The sequence below is a fragment of the Macrotis lagotis genome, chromosome X (assembly GCF_037893015.1).
Source record: "Macrotis lagotis isolate mMagLag1 chromosome X, bilby.v1.9.chrom.fasta, whole genome shotgun sequence".
Lineage (NCBI taxonomy): Eukaryota > Metazoa > Chordata > Mammalia > Peramelemorphia > Peramelidae > Macrotis > Macrotis lagotis.
In genome coordinates, this window is record NC_133666.1 from 194055559 (window position 1) to 194075808 (window position 20250).

The following is a 20250-nucleotide window of genomic DNA, read 5'->3' on the forward strand; positions in this document are numbered from 1 at the left end:
TCATTATATCAAGAGGTACAAAAGACCTATTGTAATTGAGGGGAAGAAAGTGAGGTGGTGAGAACCACCTGAATAATTCATCTCATCAGACTTGGCCTAAAGTTAACTTAGACACACTTAATCAAGTTAAGAAACTTATTCTTACCTTTCAAACATTAAAAGGGGGAAAAGGGGATGGGGGAAAAAGATGGGGATGGGGAAGAAAAAGGGGAAACTAAAAGAAGGAAGGAAGAAGGGGAAAAGGGAAAGGGAAAAAAGGAGAGGGGGATTTATATAAGAGGGAAAACACACTGAAGGTGGTGGTATTCAGAAACAAAACACTGGGGAATATGGAAAAGGGCAAAAAGTGGAAAAATACAAATGGAAGATAGCATGGAGGGGCAATAAAGGGTTAGTAATTATAACTTTGAATGTGTATGGGATGAACTTTCCCTTAAAACTTAAGAGGATAGCAGAGTGGATTAAAAACCAGAATCCTACAATATGTTGCTCATTTAAAAGAAACTCATTTGAAGCAGAGAGATACATATAGAGTAAAGGTAAAAGATTGGAGCAAAATATATTTTGCTTCAGCTGAAGTGAAAAAAGCAGGGGTAGCAATCCTTAGCTCAGACAAAGCAGCTGCCCAAATAGATATTGTTAAAAGAGATAAGGAGGGGCAGCTAGGTGGAACAGTGGATAGAGCATGGGCCCTAGAATCAGGAGTATTTGAGTTCAAATCCAGTCTCAGACACTTAAAAAATTACCTAGCTGTGTGGCCTTGGGCCAAGCCACTTAACCCCATTGTCTTGCAAAAACTAAAAAAAGATAAGGAAACTATATCCTCTTTAAAGGTACCATAGACAATAATTTCAATACTAAATATATATGCACCCAATGGGACAGCATCCAAATTTTTAGAGGAGAAGTTGAAAGAGCTACAGAAAGACATAGACAGCAAAATTCTACTAGTGGGAGACCTCAACCTCCTGCTCTCAGATTTAGATAAATCAAATCCTAAATAAACAAGAAGGAAGTTAAGGAAGTAAATAGATTATTAGAAAACCTAGTTATGATAGACCTATGGAGGAAATGGAATGGGGATAGAAAGGAAAATACTTTTTTCCTGAAGTACATGGTACTCACACAAAAATTGACCATGTACTAGGATATAAAAACCTAATGATCAACTGCAGAAAGGCAGAAATAGTGCATACATCTTTCTCAGATCATAATGCAATAAAAGTCATATGCAATACTGGGCCAGTATTGGGAAAACTAAATGACCTCATTTTAAAGAATGAGTGGACCAAGCAACAAATTATAGAAAGAATTAATTATTTCTTCCTAGATAATGAAAATAATGATACAACATATCAAAACCTATGGGATACACTCAAGGCCACTGTCAGGGGATATATTATATCTTTAAATACTTCAGGAATAAATTAGAGGAAAGAAGAAATCAATGAACTAAGTATGCAACTAAAAAAATTAGAGAAAGAACAAATTAAAAATCCCCAATAAAATATCAAATTAGAAATTCTAAAAAATTAAAGGAGAAATAAATAAAATTAAAAGCAAGAAAAGCTATTGAACTAAAGTTGGTTTAATGAAAAACCAATAAAAATGATAAACCTTTGGTTAATTTGATTAAAAAAAATGAAGAAAACGTAATTGCTAGTATCATAAATGAAAAAGGTGAATTCACCATCAATGATGAGGAAATGAAAAATAATAATTCAGAATTATTTCCCCCAACTCTATGTAAATAAATTTGACAATCTAACTGAAACAGACAAATATTTACAAAATATGTTTCCCAGATTAAATGAAGAGGAAAATAAAAACCTAAATATCCTATCTTAGAAAAAGAAATTCAACAAGCATTGAATTCCCTATGAAAAAATCTCCAGGGCCACATGGATTTACAAGTGAATTCTATCAAATATTTAAGGTACAAACTGGTTTCAATTCTATATAAACTCTTTCTATGACACCAATATGGTGGATGATACTTAAACCAGGTACACTTAAAACAGAGAAAGAAAATTATAGACCTATCTCCCTGATGAATATAGAGCAAAAATCTTAAATAAAATCTTAGCAAAATGATTATAACAAGTTATCACTAGGATAAAACATTATGATCAAGTAGGATTTATCCCAGGAATTCAGGGTTGGTTTAGTATTAGGAAAACTGTTAGTATAATTAATTATATCAATAACATATCTATCAGAAATCACATGGTCATACTAATAGATGCTGAAAAAGCTTTTGACAAAATAAAGCACCCATTCCTAATAAAAACACTAGAGAGTATAGGAATAAATGTTTTTTACTTAGAATAATAAGAAATATCTATCTGAATCCATCAACAAGCATTATATGCAAAGGGTATAGGCTTGAGGCATTCCCAATAAAATCAGGGGTGAAACAAGGTTGCTCATTATCACAACTACTATTCAATACCATATTAGAAATGTTAGCCTCAACAATAAGAGAAGAAAAAAGAAATTGAAGGAATTAGAATAGGGAAGGAGGAGACAAAACCCTCACTCTTTGCAGATGACATGATGGTATACCTAGAGAATCTCAGAAAGTCATCTAAAAACTACTAGAAATAATTAGCAACTTTAGCAAATCACAGGATATAAAATAAACCCTCATAAATCCTTGACATTTCTATATATGACTGGCAAGATACAGCAGAAAGAGCTAGAAAGAGAAATCCCATTCAAAGTAACCTCAGACAATATAAAATACCTGGGAGTCTACCTGCCAAGGCATACTCAAAAATTCTCTGAAAACAATTACAAAACACTTCTCTCACAAATCAAATCAGATTTAAATACCTGGGCATGCATCAACTGTTCATGGATAGGTCAAGCTAATATAATAAAAATGACAATTCTATTAAAACTAAACTATTTGTTTAGTGCCCTACCAGTCAAAATTCTAAAAAAAATTACTTTAATGAGTTAGAAAAAGTTGTAAGTAAATTTATATGGAGGAATAAAAAGTCAAGAATTTCCAGGGATTCAATGAAAAAAATGTGCAAAAGAAGGCAGCTTAGCTTTACCAGATCTAAGATTATATTATAAAGCACCAGTCCACAAAACTGTCTGGTTTTGGCTAAGAAATATAGTTGTGGATCAGTGGAATAGACTAGGTGCCATAGCAGGAAATGATTTTAGTAATCTTCTGTTTGATAAACCCAAAGAGTCCAGCTATTGGGATAAAAACTCTCTCCGATAAAAAACTGTTGGGAAAATTGGAAATTAGTATGGAAGAAACTTAGATTAGACCAACACCTCACACCCTATACCAAGATAAGATCCAAATGGATACAGGATTTAGACATAAAAAACAAAATTATAAGCAAACTAAAAGATCAAGGAGTAGTTTACCTGTCAGACCCATGGAAAGGGAAACAGTTTATGACCAAGGAAGAGAAAGAAAACATCATTAAATACAAACTAGGTAATTTTGATTACATTAAATTAAAAAAAAAACCAACCTATTGTACAGCAACACGGGGGTGGTGATCAACCTTGATGGACTTGCTCATCCTTCAGTGCGACAACCAGGGACAATTTTGGGCTATCTGCAATGGAGTATACCATCTGTAACCAGAGAAAGGATTATGGACTTTGATCAAAGACCAAAGACTATTACCATCAAATTAGGAAAAAATATGTTACATTATTATATAATTTTGCTATCTCATACTTTAGTTTTCTTCCTTAAAGATATGATTTCTCTATCAATCACATTCAACTGAGATCAGTGTATAACATGGAACCAATGTAAAGACTAACAGAATGCCTTCTGTGGGGGATGGAGGCAAGAATGGGGGGGAAGATTATAAAACTCAAAATAAATATAATCTTTCTTAAAATAATAATTATTCCTTCCCCATACACCCCTTATTTCTTGCTGCATCCTTTCATGGAATTATTACCTTCTCTTTGTGAGTAGGAGGGGATTGGGAATTTAAAGATCTTGATTCCTAGGCTAACTCTTAGGTCATAAATCTACTATTTTCTCTCTGATTTCAATTATGTATAGTTCATGAAATATACCCTTTTCATTCTCTTTACTAATTTACATCTTTGTCTTCTCTCCCTTTTCAGGTTTCTGCAAGGCAAATGGGGTTAAGTAGCTTGGCCAAGGCCACACAGCTAGGTAATTATTAAGTGTCTGAGACCAGATTTGAACCCAGGTACTCCTGACTCCAGGGCCAGTGCTTTATCCACTATGCCACCTAGCTGCCTTTTCTCTCCCTTTTCTACTCTAGAATGGACTTCTTCTTTTCTAAATGATCTCTACATTCATCTAGTTCACATTTTTTCCTCTCCAAATATCCCATTGTCAACCTTAGCAGACTTCAATACAAATTACTGAACTTTTAAAAACCTCAGTTTCTTCATTCCTAGCTCTTCTTTACTATAAAGACAACCTGTTACAAATTAGCAGAACCTCATTGTAATTTTCACTGATGTTCTTCCTGAATTCAGTACTCTACTTTTTAATTTTTATCATGAGTTCTCTTGTCATCTGTTATTTCTTCCAACTCACTGTACCTGAAATTGACCCTAATTCAGACTATAATTATTCACACTTTACCCATATCATTAATCTTTCCCTGGTTCATTTCTTTCCTTCCCATATTCTCATTATCCCCTAATGAACATAATTTATGTCCATGGGTCCTCCTTTGTCTTAAACTCTTTAGCATAGAACTACACCCCACCCCCCAAGAAGCATAGAAATGATCTTTGGCCATAAGGAGTTTATAATCTATTTTGGGTTAAAAAAAGATATACACACACGTGCATATCATTATCTTCACTATTGGGGGACCTGGTTAGTGAAGTTTTAGAACATGTTCATGTTTTTCCCTTCTGAGATAGTACAAAGAAGAATGTGGAGATATTTCTTGGACTGCTTGAAATTCAATCATGTGTGGAGCCTGCTTCACTCATGTATGAATTGGGGTAGGGGATGTGTTGGTGCTGCATTTTGGCAAGGAATCTTCTGATTGGTTTTAAAACCACAGAAGCCAATGACTCAGTAGCCAAGACTGACTCCATATACAAAAGGAGCAAGGAAAAACTGACAGGAGCTGCTAGGTTGGGGAGGAGAAGCAGCTGTCCTATTTCCCACCCAGCTGCCATATGTCTGTGAGGCAGGCGTCTGTTTCTTTTGTGTTGGCTCTTTCCTGATTTTAGAGCAAAGAGAATTTCCAGATGGTGAAATGGAGCAATGCTGACAGTATTTGTTTCTATGTATAGGCTATTGTAAGTTGAATATTTGATGATCTCTTTAATGCCACTTCTGGTGTGCAACTTTTTGTGGGTAGTATGCCTTTGAAAAATATGGATAAAACTGAGAAAAAATTTATCAGCAAATACCATAAAATATAAGTAATTTAATAATTACCAATTTAATTTCAGAAAGAATAAATCTTATATGAAAAATATAATCTAGAGAATGATGAAATGAAATAAATTTACCTCTATTGTTTTAAACTAAGGAATGACTATGTGACCTTGGCAAATTTACTTAACTCCTTGGGGCTTCAATTACCTCATCCTCATTCTTCAAAATGAGAAGATTCAATTATAAATCTCTAAATAATTATTAATTCTGATATTCTATGATTCATCCTATGTTATTCTAATAATTAAACTGGGAAAATTTGACTTAGACATGACAACTATAATACCTTTTTTTCCTGAGATCTATAAGTGAATTTTCTAGATATCTAAATGTTCTTCTTTTAATCAATGAAATATTTCTATCAGTAACCATTACATATGAGAGTCTGCCCCAGGGCAATTCATAGAACTTAGAGATAGAAGGGAATTTAAAAATTATCCAGTCCAATTTTTTTTTAATTTTACAAATTAGTAAAGTTAGATCTTTAGACTTGTCTAAAGTCATATAAGTATTAAATATCCAAGCTGTTCTTTCCTCTCATGATGTTAAATTTATTCTATTTTCATAGTTTACTTTTTTATTCTTTATTTCTGAAGCATTTTTTAAACTGAAGTCAGTACCACTGGAGATAGTGAATCAGAGCAGGCTTCATAGAATTTGTTTTTTTAATGAATGAATCAGATTAAGTTCGACATACCCCATATTTGGAATCCTAGCATAGTATTTTATACCGTTTAATCAATGAAAATTATGAAGTAATTATGAATTAATATATGCCAGACACTATGTTGGCTGGGCGATGGGGATACAAAGAACAAAATAAAACCCTTTTTGTCCTCAAGGAATTTACCTTATTTGATGAGAAGGGAAAATGTGTATATACATAAGTGCATACAAAATATATACAAGATAAATATGATATAATTTCAAAAAGGAGAAAGTACTAGTTTTGTGGGGGATCTAGAAAGGTTTCATATTTCTAGGTGATGCTTGAGTTGAGCTTTTTTCCCCCCGGGATTTTGCAAGGCAAATGGGGTTAAGTGGCTTGCCCAAGGCCACACAGCTAGATAATTATTAAATGTTTGAGGCTGGATTTGAACTCAGGTACTCCTGACTCCAGGGCTGGTACTCTATCCTCTGTGCCACCTAGCTGCCCCTTGAGTTGAGCTTTAAAGGAAACTATAGCTTCTAAAGCACAGAGATAAGTTTGTTTTGTTCTTGACAAAGATACTGGAGTGGTTTGCATTTCCTTCACTAGCTCATTTTACAGATGAGGAAACTGAGGCCTAGGATAACATAATGAGTAAGTGACTGAGGCTAGATTTGAACTCAGGAAGATGAAGTCTTCCTGCTTCAAGGCCCGTTGGTTTATCCACTAAACCACCTAACTTTTCCAACAGAGATTGAAGTTGAGAGTACACCATAGCTTAGAGAAGGAAATAAATAGCAAACCACTCGAAATGTGATCACAAAGAGTAGGGAATAGCAGAAGAATGACTGAACAACAACAAAACATCATAGCCAATGTAAACAGATTGAGAAGGATGTTGTATGAGAAACAGCAAGAAAGTCAATTTGATTGAACAACATTTGCAATGAGAAACTCATGCCTACCAGATCAAGTGACTGTTAGGATTTTACTTCGCATACCTTTTTAGAAATGATAAGATAACTTGTCTTTGTCAGGGTTTCAGATTATTCTGCCAACAGTCATTACCTACATGCAACCTGCTTTCATTCAGTCCAACTGTTTCTTCCCTATCTCTTTAAATACTTATGCCCTTCAGATCACATTATTCTTTCTAGAGAGGAAAAAATGATAAGTTACTTGATTTCCAGTTCACAGTTTCTCACTTTGCCCCTTTAGTGTTTTATAGAAGAAAATGGAAAACATGCAAATCTTGCTGGAGTCCCTGGAAAGATCAGCTGGCCCTTACAGTCCTTTAAGGGAGGTAGGGAGGTTCAAGATTTCCTTGAAAAAAAAGAAATGTAGAGTTTTTTTAAAATAACTTCTATTATTTTTCTTTTTTGCAAAATATTTAACAGTTCTTCATGATTGCCTAGTACCTAGCAGAGAGTCTGGCACATAATATCCACTTAATAAATACTTTTTTGACTTGACATTTCCAAAGCAGTTGATTACAAAGTAGCAATCAGATTAGGAAGGAGTTACATTATAAAATAATAATAATAAATGAATTCCTTTGGATAAGCAAAAGGCAAAGAATTTCAAGAGAAATATTGAAAAAAAGTACTAATGAAGGCGACAGAAAATTACTATAACTCAAACTATCCTACAAAGCAAATTCATCAAAACAGTAGATGGAAGGTCACCTTGCAGGCAAGACCATGAACATATCACTTAACCCTGTCACTCAGTACCCCAAGTAATGTTCAAAAGTGAGTCCTTTTTTATTCTTCTCTTCCTCCCTCAAAAAATTATCAAAATTACTTGCTACAAGTCTAAAAAATATAGATGCATGTAATAAAATATTATAGCAAAGACTTAGAAGAAAACAAACACAGTTGATCAATATTTTATTACCCCAAGAAGATAAACTATAAGTGGAAAGCTTTATTATTTAATCCTACCACTAACTGCCTGTGTATAGCTCTGGGGCTCAGAACATTAACATTTGCATAATAGGTACTTCATAGCTATTTATTGATATGCTAACACAAAAATGATCCTTAAAATCAACATGAAAAAGAACAGAATTCATCTTTCCACTAAAATCCACACCTAAATCCTAATTTTCCTATTCTTGTTGTGGATTTGAAATCTATCTAGATCTTTTCTAGCATCACATCAATATACTTGTGTTCTTGTGGTTCTTACAACATTAGTAATTTTCTTTTGTGTTCCTCTTTGCCAATTTAATGAATGTGAGGTATAACCTCAGAATTGCTTTAATTTACATATCTCTGATTATTAGTGAATGGGAACATTTTGTCATATGACAGTAAATAGTTAACTTGTGGTTCTTCCCTTGAGAACTGCTTGTTCATATCCGTAGACCATTTATCAACCGAGGAATCACTTTTATCCTTTCACATTTGAATCATTTCCTTATATAGCTTAGAAATGAGACTATCATAAGAGAAAATTACAACAAATATGTTTTTTCCTCAGTTAGGTTTTTCTCCTTAAATTTATTTATACAACTAACTTTTCCCCTATCCTATCCATAGATCTTGGTACAAGATACAATCATAGTATAACTTATAGGTAGTTAGGTTGTACAGTGGGTAGAGCAATGGGTTTGAAATTAGAAATATTAATTTTGAGTTCAAATGCAGCCTTACACATTTACTAACTATGTGACCCTGGTCAAGTTACTTAACCCTGTTTAAATTAGCCATAAAACCAGTGGAAGAAGGAAATGGCAAACAAATCCAAAATTTTACCTAAGAAAGTTCCAAAAAGGGGTCACAAAAAGTCAAATACTACAACAAACAAAAAGAAGATGTTAGTATAAACCTAACTTCTGCCATATTGCTGTACAATTTTCCTGGCAGTTTTGTTGTTGCCGTTGTTGTTTGCTTCAACTAGTGATTCTGTACCCCAGTAGTTGGGGTTTTTTTAATTGAAGGCATCTGTGTGATATATGTTTAAAATGTTTAATTGATTCGCTTATCTAGAATGTCTGCGTCTGCTGTCTGACTCTCAGAAGTTACCAATGAGCTGTATCTAAATTGACAAATCTAATGAATTTTCCTCAACCTCAATCTTCTTGATCTCTCTATCGCCTTTGAACTAATGATTATTTTCTTCTCCTGTAAACTCTACCTCTAAGTTTAAGAGACACTGCTCTACCTTGATCATCCTCTCATCTGTCTAACTACTACTTTTAAATCTCCTTACCTGGATTTTTCTTCATCTTAACCCATAAACTGTGAGTGTCCCACAAATCTGTTTTGATCTTCTCCCCTTCTCTTCCCTCCCCTTCCCTTCCCCTTCCCTTCTTTTGTCAAAATTTATTTTGTCACTTCTTACATGACAACTTTACTGATGCTCTCCCATACACACACAACACAAATTAAAAAAATACCAAACCCTTAATTTCTATTTACCTGAAATGTTTATAGACAGAAGATGGATCTATGCATAGACAGGCAGAAAGACAGATAGATAGCTTGATCGATTAATTGATAAATAGATATGTCTACACCATGTTGTTTCTTCTAGGCAAAATTAAATTCCTGAAGGCAGATATTATTTTCTTTGCATCTCCCATTGCCTAGTACTGTGTCCTAAACTTAATAGGAGCTTAATAAATACTTGTTGTTATTATGACCAGCATCTTAGGCTATACATTACAATGAATTGCAAATGGAAAGGCAATCTCAATATAAAAGATCACAGCATTAATTAAGTTAGAGAACAGAAGGAAGAACATTTCACAACTCTACCTAGGGGGAAAAATTTTAACCAAACAAGGGATAGAAGTCATCATAAAAGATCAAATATATAATTTCAAGTATATAAAATTTTAAAAGCTTTTTGCAGGAACAAAGCCTCTCATTAGAGCTCGGAATCCCCTAGGACTAGGTGATACTCAGTAAAAAGGCACAAAGATAGTAAGTCTTTTACAAGGAGCATCAAGAAGGTTAGTGTTGCTGAAGCAGAGTCCAGAATAGAGTGAAATATAAGAAAATGGGAAACATAGGAAGATGACAGGTAGTGAAGAGTTTTAAAAATGAAACAGAGGATTTTATATTTGGTCCTGGAAGTAACAGGTAGGCACTGGAGTTTCTTGAGTAGGTGTGGGGATTCCATGACCAGACCTGAACTTCTATAGCTGGGTGAAAAATGTATTAGAATAGGGAGAAATTTGAGATAGGGAGAACAATCAGCAGAATATTGCACTATTCCAGGCAATGAGGTGATGAGGGCTGCAACACTTTGGCAGCTATGTGAGTTGAGGAGAAGGAGACATAAAAAAGATTTGTAAAGATAGGAAATAACAAAATCTGATGAACTATTTTTTCAGTAGTTTTGAATTGGTCTGGATTTGCCTCATGAAGGTTTTCAATATTTTGATGCAATTAGCACACTAATCCCTTGCAAAGAGTAATATTAGGGATTTTTTTTTCATTGATAAGGCACTCCTATTCCTTTTTAGGGGGTCTCTGTGAGAAAGAACATCTGCAATGAAATTGAGGACAATTCTCCATCTTCTGGAGTTGTCTTTAATATAGCTGATCTTATTTGAGATGGGGAAAAATGAGGGGTACTAGTGCCTGCAGTCTAAGTACACCCAATATGTCCTGATTACAATAATAATTGACTGGTTTCTGTGATAAGTAGGAAAAAGAATAAAATTGGCAAATTCAAAGGCATACTGAGCAAATGTGCAACAAGATAGAAATTTCATTTTCCTAAAACTTTTCAGAAAAAGGAGATGTGATAATAAAATTGATTCAAATACCAAGAGAACTGAGCCTGAGAATGTCTGAACATCAGTGCAATCTTGCAGACAACTCATGTGATCAGCATTCATTTTCATACCATGCTTCATATCCTGGGATTTGTACTGCATTCATGTGGGCAGAAATACTGGAAAGTTTGTTATAAAGTGCTTTTAAAAATCTGAGATTACACAAGAAGTATTTCTAAGTTACAAAGGCATTTCTATTTGTGATGTAAGAGAAAACTATCCCTCAAAGAAGAATTCTAGCAGAATCTGAATTCATCATTTTTTCTCAGATAAGATGGACCACAAACAACTACTGTATCACAAAATATTCCCTAGCTTACTAATTCTGAAGAATAAAAGACCATTCTGAAACACTGTACCTCAACTCTAATGTGACTAAATACATTCTCAACAAGTTATTTCCAACCTGAGCCAGCATAGCTGTAAATGGTAGTCATCCCAAAATGTCTGACACATACACTCTCCTCTCCTGTGAGCAAAATAATTAGCTTCTTTCTGAATTCAGAACTGCTTTCTCCTCTTACACCAATTCAGCTTAAAATAAATGTATAGTATGAGATCAGTAAGAAGTAATTATAAGTAAGGGGTTCATAATGATTATAAGTGAAGCTTAGGGCTTATTAACCCAGAATTATGACCAGAGCATCATAGTTTCTTGAGTATTTTTCTTACAAAACAGTAGGGCAATATGAATCACAGGACTCCAGTGGAATTAGTCTGTGCTATTCAACTTTGATCTGGAGATTTGAAAAATAAAATCATTTATCTTTGGTGAAGTTTGTTACAGAAGTGGAGTTATTAAAGCCACACCAAATGTTATAGATTGCCTTCACTGTTCCCATATGAATGCAAACTGTTTATCCAGAACGTATCTGAGACCTGAAGAAGTTGAGTGAGTCTCTAAGACAAATTCAGAGAATAAGATCTGTACTCAAAAAATCCCCTATTATTCTCTTTATATAATTTAGTTGATTACTTGTTCCCTGCCCCATATCCCTTGAAAAAGTTTCTTTTAGATGTTCCTTTTGAGCAACATGTTTTTCCTTGGCAGACAGATTACAGATTTCTTTATCAATGTAAATTATTTTTATAAGCTCCTGATGAAATTCAAATCCTAACTCATAAAGTGATGATAAAGCTAGTCCACACTTTTTTCGAGAGCAATAATATGAGGTCATTCATATTTCCAGGAATAATCTCTGGAAATATAAAATGATAATTAATTAAATTTAATTTGAGCTGAAATAAAGAGAAAATTTTATTGTCAAAATCAGTCTGGGTTTATGAGAGATTTTTCCTATCAACAATTTATCCTCAGTGGGTGTTACTTCAAAGAACCCATTATTTCATTAGGTAGTGGGTTGTTCTCCACCAATCAAGACCACAGGAGATTGTTGTAGGAGATTGTCTTTATGAATTGCTGTAGTTAAAATATTCATCATATATATTAGGTGATCAATCCATTGATGATGAATCTTTTCAGACTTGGCCAAGTGCTAGTCCTGAAGTCCCTTACCAGTCTCATCCTCAAAACCTTTACAACTTTCCAACACCTGTCTACTGGGCTCCATTGGAAAGGCATTTGATAACTCAGAGACATGATGAGATTTCCATTGTTGTTCAGTTGATCGCTCATATTCATGTCTTTGTGATGCCACGAATCATTCAGTCCATTGAAGTTTTCTTGGCAAAGACACTGGAGTAGTTGCAATTTCTTCCCTGGTGGATTAATACAAAAATGGTCAGAGACTTGTCCAGTGTCACACAGTTAGTGTCTAAGGTCAGATTTAAATTTAGGTCTTCCTTGTCCAGCACTCTATCCACTAAGTCACCTAGCTGAGATATTACTATTAGTGAAGGAGTGTTCAATTAATGAGGTAAATTTGTTTCAGCAAATTTCATTCATATCAGAAGTATTGGTTTAATCATCCTTTAAAACAGTATTCCATATTTCTTTTAAGAATAGAAATAGTATAGTCAGAGGCCTGGACTGATTTTTCATCAACCAATTAGAATTCTATAGCTGATAAGTAAGCTAAGACAATCTCAATGCTTTTAAATGTTTGCATATACTTAGCCTTTTGAACTACATTAAGAACTTGCTCACAGTGAAAGCCAAGGCACAACTTCCACAAAGTGGGTATCATTCTTTGATCAGCACTTAATATTCAATGAGTAATTTCATTAATAAGCCTAAGCAATGGAATGGTCTTGCAACCTGGAAAATCTGCTTTCAACATGGGATTGTTATATGACTCTGACAAATCCATTAGACTTTTCAGTAAAGGTAACATGCCATATTGGTAGAGGACGATTAGCTTCAACATACTAATGATGAGTTAATCATCAGGTATTTGAAGTATTTCTGAAGTCCCAGATTATGAGTAGTTTTAATTTATAAGTAAGAAATTAATGAAATGATATAACTGTTAGGGAAATATCAGGAGAGATATTCAAGCCCTAAGTTGTGGTTAATGAAATTTTGATATTTAAAGTGGAAATTACTGGGAATATAATTTGTTTTGAGTTTTGATAGTTTGAAGTGTCATAAAGTCAATAGTAGAAAATGGCACATGAAGCAGTTTGAAAACTGCTTGAAGGTAGATGTGTATAACTGAGAAATATTATGGGGATGACTTAGGACATGGCCTGCATAGGATCCACCTTCTCTGTTTCCTTTTTGTAAAAGAAAAATTCCCCTTTGATTAATCCAGAGCTATCATTTCAACTCTCTGTGACTATACAATTGATTGTCAGATATGACGCATGCCTGTAATCAAACAGAGCTAAGGGAGTTTTTCCCCCTATAATGATACATGATATATGAGTCCCTCTTTATCTTTTCATAGAAACTCTATGAACCAAAAGTTTTGTAAGAATAACACTAAATTTATTAAATAATATATTGATACTGTGACTTACACAGGCATGAACAACTTAAAATTTTTAACCTAGGTCTTATATCCTTCAGTGGAGGAAAGTCTTAGACAAGGTAAGTTGTCATGGGAAAGTTTCTTTTTTTAATAATTAGAATAATAAATTTTGATAAAAAAATCAATTTTGTAATATCTTTTCTAAGAACTATATTCAGATGTATATTATTGAATTCCAAATTTATCTATCAATGGAAATTCACATTTTAAATATGTTATAGTAGTGAGGTTTTATTAATTAAGGACCAATTGGATTTTACATAAAAATTGTACTGACAATGATACAGAAATTGGAAATGGAAATATTTTCCCATTTTAAAAGTAGTTTTCCAATAATTTTAAAAGTCCATAAATGAGCTCCCTAAGAAAAAGCATTAGAATAAGAGATTTTCAAGTGAATTCTATCAAACATTATATCAAGTCCAGGATTTAGGTAAGGATCGAGATAGTAAATTATATGTACACTGAAATGCTCTGAAGTTTCAAAATTGGAAAACCAAATTTAGGTGATTCTATTAGATTAAGTTACAATCTCTTGATCTGGAACCAAAGAAGCAGAGTTCCCCCTTTAGCAATGTTCTGAGAATAAATATATTAGTGACAAGTAATTCTCCCTTCTCAGAACTAGTCTATGATGAGTTCTCTGAGTATCTTGTTCTGTGTATGATTTAATGTAATTATATATATTTAGGGAAATATGAGGAAAAACTTTATATCATGGTTTAAACCTAGTTCTGTGTGACTGGGAATCTGAATCAACTGAAGAAAGCCCCTGGTCCTTAACTGACAGGACTACATGCAGCTGACATCCAGAAGAGATTCTTGTCCCAATATTCCTTACAAGGGCTGAACCTACTGTCCTAGTTTGTTTGTTTTTTTCTCTTCCTTTTGCTATGTATCCAGTCACAAAGGCCCAGAATCAAGTATTTTCTCCCTCTATATTTTGGCTAGCTCCCTTTTTTTTTTTGCTTGAAGCAATAGAGTTGAAATTCAGACTTAGGTCCTATGACTGAGTTTTTTAGTCTTCATTGCAATCCATTGACACCTATGGTGAAGATGAGACTTTTAGAGGAAAAAGAGGTCTATCATGGTGAAGGCTCTGAAAACTGAGAGATTCTCCTATTGGTAGAAATGGGGATGGGAGGGAGAGAAAAAGGAGCTAAGAGTTTTCCCTAATCCAGTGCTAGGTATATGTATCTACATTCTAAACAATTTGAGTTTAAGCCTATCTGCTTCAAGCTAAATGAGAGACAAGATGTCAGAATCTACTTTTCCTTTTACAAGAAAGTTAACACTTCAAATAATGACTCTAGTTGAAACCAAAAACTGGATAAAAGATAACTGCACAATTTTTTAAAAGATATTATTTAAAAATATGGAATGCTTCATGAATGTGTGTGTCATCCTTACGCAGGGGCCGTGCTAATCTCTGTATTGTTCCAATTTTAGTATATGTGCTGCCAAAGTGAGCACAACTGCACAATCTTTTACCCAATGAGACTAGAAAGTGTCCAAGAGAGCAGTAGGGAATGGAATCAATGGGACCAGAGTTGGAAGGTAACAGCAGGCTTATAACTCTGAAGGCTTGAACTGATCTTCCTCACATGCAATCCAACCATACATGTTCCCTTTAATGTTTTCTTCTTCATTTTTGCTCCCTAATCAAGTTTTCCCTATGATGGTGTGTTTATTTGTTTGAAAGAGTGCCCCAAATTTATGGAAAGAAATCTTCTGTTGCTGGCTTTACTATTTTGTCACTTAAATAAATGTTTTTACTTTCTATTGTGTCCTCTGACTGACTGGAAAAAGTCAACACATTGATGAAGACTTGTCAACTATGGTTTTGAGTAGATGGGAATCCTTAGAATAGCTTTAACATTGAGTGACTTGTCTGAAGGGTGGTTTGGGCAAGAGGTGAACACATTTAAGTGGGAAAGGATTGCTTTCCAATCAGCTATCCAGCCATGACCCTACTACTTTGGGAAAAGATTGGATTCTAGCTTTGTGTTGTTTTTGTTGTTGTTGCTTAATATTTCCATTGCAATTCACTGACACCTATAGTAAAGACTTTAAGAGGAAAAAAGACCTATCAAATATGTATTTGTTTTGGTGTTTGATTGTAGAGGCAAAAGCACTTTTTAAAATTCAACTTGGTCACTAACATAACTGACTCCCAGGATCAGTTCCTCCTATGAAGTCTCCAAGTTCACTATCACATTAGGACTGAATTAGAGCGTCTCAGGGAAATAATGACCCAGAGTCCCGTAAATAAATATAAATACAGAACCCCTATGAAATGTTAGCTGGGATTGTTATGAAAAGTCCCCCTTACCTTTAGACATTACAAATTTTATCAGAATTCATCAATATAAAACTCTTCCTTTTAAAAGGTAAAGAATTTCATTTGGTACAGCTGAAAGAGTGAAATAATCATGACAAATAGAAGATATATACAGACTTTGAGTATTGAGAATGTACTCATTTTTGAAAATGTCCTTAATAGAATCTGTTTACAAATGATACTTTCAGTAAACGAAGCCTTCTTTCTCTGAAGCATGTTAAAGAAGATTTAGCATAATGACAGACATTCAGAATGTTCATTTATAAACTGAGGTGTTTGCAGAATTTAATCGAAATAATCAAAATTATTCATTTTCTCTGGATAAAAGGTATGGAGAAATACATTTTCTTAGAAGTTATGTGATTCTGATATGTTCCCTCTTCTTTGCTAATAATGAAACTGTGGGGTGAACACCAATGAATCATACCATGTTTATAGTAAATCCCTTCCTCCCTTTTCTAAAATATCCTGTTTTAGTTTTTGTTAACACCTTTTAGTTGTCACATGCAAAAAAGGAATATTTCCTGGCAGATATAACATTTCAATTTTCATATATAATAAAAAGAACTTTGAATATTTAATTCATACAGTTCTTAATTTAAGAAAATTAGATGAAAGCAGATGAAATCACACACTAACTACTGCATCATTTAAAGTCAAGGACAAGAGGTGATAGTTCAAAAGACTATAAATTTGCCTTAATTTTACAAGCATTTGAATTATATATTAGAGCATTTCAAATTTTTCTGCCTCTGAAAAAGCAAATTAGACTAACTTTACATATGTATTTTGTTTTTCAACATATCATACATATCATTACTGAGAAAGGATGACAATGATGGCAGCTTTGGATTCATTCAAGTGCACAAGTCTCCCAATTGTAATTACAATAAAAATTAACTATACTGCCTAATGGAATTTTTAAAAGCTAGATGAGTTTCAATATTTTCTATGGGGCAAATGATTAGTTCTATGAAACTTTTCCTATAACAAAAGACATGGTCAATGGATGTGCACCATGAAAACTTTAAAATTATTCTCTCTTTAGTGTGGAATCCATGAAGAACACTGTTTCTGTTTTATAAGTGAATATAAAAATTTTCCATCTTTGAACTGATGTAGTGTATCCATGTATAGTACCTAGGCAAAAATTGAAAAGATATTTGAACTTTACTAGACTAGTTATAGTCTTTTTTTTAAGGTTTTTGCAAGGTAAATGGGATTAAGTGGCTTGCCCAAGACCACACAGATAGGTAATTATTAAGTGTCTGAGGCTGGATTTGAACCCAGGTACTCCTGACTCTAGGCCTGGTGTTTTATCCACTGCTCCACCTAGCTGCCCCAGTTATAGTCTTTTTTTGCCACAACACATACCTTCTTCTTTTATGACTGCCTTGAAAGAAGAAAAAAGATCCACAATATTTCATGCAAAACATATTTTAAATCTGAACAGAGTTATTTCATGGAAATGTCTAGGTCTTCCAGAGATAATAGGGACTAGAGGAAGAAAATGTTATGAGAGCCACCTAAGTTTGACTACTTAGAAGGATTAACATAGTAGTTGGCCCAGGAGATTTTTGATTAAAACATGTATGTCACAGTTTTATTTTCACATGCATATGCATTTGCATATTATTCAGGCACTGGGACAGGAAATCATAATCAGTAAAGTTCCACTGGGATTGGAAGAAATGGTGGGAATGTCTTGTGTGTTATTAGAAGTTTTCATCTCACAAACAATTCAGGAGCCATTTTTTTCACATTTCTATTACGTTTAAGATGTTGAGTTCTACAGATAAGTCTAATTAGAATAGAATAAACACATTTTAATGGGATTTTAAATATAGAACCATATCAAAAATATAAGACCAAGCCAAATACTTAAAATTGACTAAACTGCTTCATATGCTATGTCTTGAACACAGTGGGTACCAGAGTCAATTCTGGTTGCCATGGCAACAGACACTGAAAATTTAAGCATCCAGCAGAAAGCTCAATTCTCTGCAAAGGGAGCTATTTTACATTAAAATTACATACCACTGCAACAGTTTCAGTGCAACATGTTATACAGAGATGCATGCAAACCATCTTTTCTTTAAAATACAACTTAATTCAAGTATATGAAGACTATGAGTCTTCAGGTATCACATCTATCATTTCAACTTAGACTTTTTCTTACTTATTTTAAAGAATGAAATGCAATATTATTCACAAAAACAGTTAATTATAAAACCATTACATTAGGGAAGATAAATAGGTATTGAATCTAATCATGTAGTTAAGTTCTTACAAAATAGATTGTTAGTTGATCACAATTATTGTGGCAAAGTTACATTTTGCCCCATAATCATTGGGAAAAATCTTGCAAATAAATTGGGTGATTAAAAGAAGATATACATTAGGTTTTAAGATTTGCTCAAGTGCATAATGATTTCTTGGAAGAGTTTTTACCTCTATAACCAGATGAGAATTATTGAATTATAAAATGGGTGTGAATTGTAACTTTCTAATATAATTTTTACAGCCAAATAATTTCTACTGTGCCAAATAAAATCTCTTTCTTACAACTTAAAAAGCACTTGTCTTATTAATATTCAAATTAATTACAAGAAAGATGTGATCCATCTCCAGAGGAAAGAGCTGCTACATAGCTATGCGTTATATAATTTCCTATGTATGATACAGACATATAGACATACAACAAATATATGTATACATATACACATGCATGTACTATACACATACATACCACATACATATACATATATATATGCATACACATACACACACACACACACACACACACCTCTGTATCAAATGTTGTAAGGGTTTGAGAGTAAAGGAAGAAAATAATGGACCTCAAATGTAACAAAAATAATAAATACATAAAAGAAAAAGCAGTTGCTTTGTATATATTACCCAAGAGGAAGGAAAGGTTGTCAATCAAGTCTCTATCCAATGGAAAGAGAGAACCATTCAAATAGATTTGTGTCTTGCCAGCATTTCATGTCTCCCTACAAGATGGGAAAGAATGGTCTAATAATCACTGAGAAGGATCCCATGTATGTTACAGTCTAATTTCTGAGGTTTGAGTTCTTGTCATTTTTATATTGCTCTTTCTCCTCAAGTATACCATCACCATTGACCTGGCTTGAGAGCTGATTAAATAGTTTTACTTTGTGCTGGAATAATTTGATTAAAATGGATAAATTTATCTCTTTAAATTTATCTGGATTTAAAAAAAATCTAAAGCTTAATATTCTCAAATCAATTTTTCTCTGTGAGGTAAATGGGAATGAAGAAAAATGGGGAAGTCTCCTTTAAACATCAATATTCTAAATCCATGAGTTATAGAAAAACTTCAAGCATCCAGTTGCTAATTTTTTTAGCTTTCAGGGGAATGATAGGGATGTATCAAAATTTTTTTTGAATTTGCACTCTCAACATTAATTCATATTCTTCATATGGTCAGGTAATATATAGACATGGAAGGTATTGAGGCACATGCAATCCATATCCCACCCATGCCTATGATAACATTCAAAGGAAAATATTTGGGTTCCAAATATAACATAGATGAGAAATTCTGTGTGTGTATGATATTTTTCAAGTCCTACAAAATTTAATATATGAATGTACCTCTTAAAATTTAAGAAACCTGAAGGGGCAGAAGGGGGAAAAACAGATATTGAATTGGTTAGGGGAAGCACTTAGAGACTTAAAGGAAATATTCCTCATCATAGAAATGTTTACCTAAATTTCAAAAGGCAAGAAAATTCAATAAATTTGCCTTAGGGCACAAAATGCCTTTATTTATATACACTTATTGAAATAAAACCCCAACAAAAATCTTGAGAAGTTTTACTAGATGATCTCTGTAACTAAAGGAAAAATCCCTTATTTAGGAAAATTTGTCTAAACCAGGGAAATTATTGAATAGGTAGTCTATGCCTCTTCTATTTCTGCCTAGAGATGACAATCCTAAGAGACATCTATGAATCCAAGACAAAATGTCATTGTCTTTGCTGGAAAAGCACAATAATACACCAGTTGAAAAAGACTGAAACTGACTGAAAGTCAAGAGTCAAGACAGAGTCTTAAGGAGGTAAA

The 20250-nt window shown here is 33.5% G+C and overlaps 1 long non-coding RNA gene and 1 other non-coding gene across 2 annotated transcripts in view; one reads left to right on the plus strand and one right to left on the minus strand.

The window, feature by feature from the left end:
• The window catches only part of LOC141502521 (uncharacterized), a 206013-nt gene that overhangs the window by 119053 nt on the left and 66710 nt on the right, over nucleotides 1-20250 (plus strand). The window lies entirely within an intron of this gene.
• LOC141503621 (U6 spliceosomal RNA) lies at nucleotides 15169-15272 on the minus strand. The gene has a single exon (XR_012472966.1). It is a non-coding gene; the product is annotated as a U6 spliceosomal RNA (small nuclear RNA).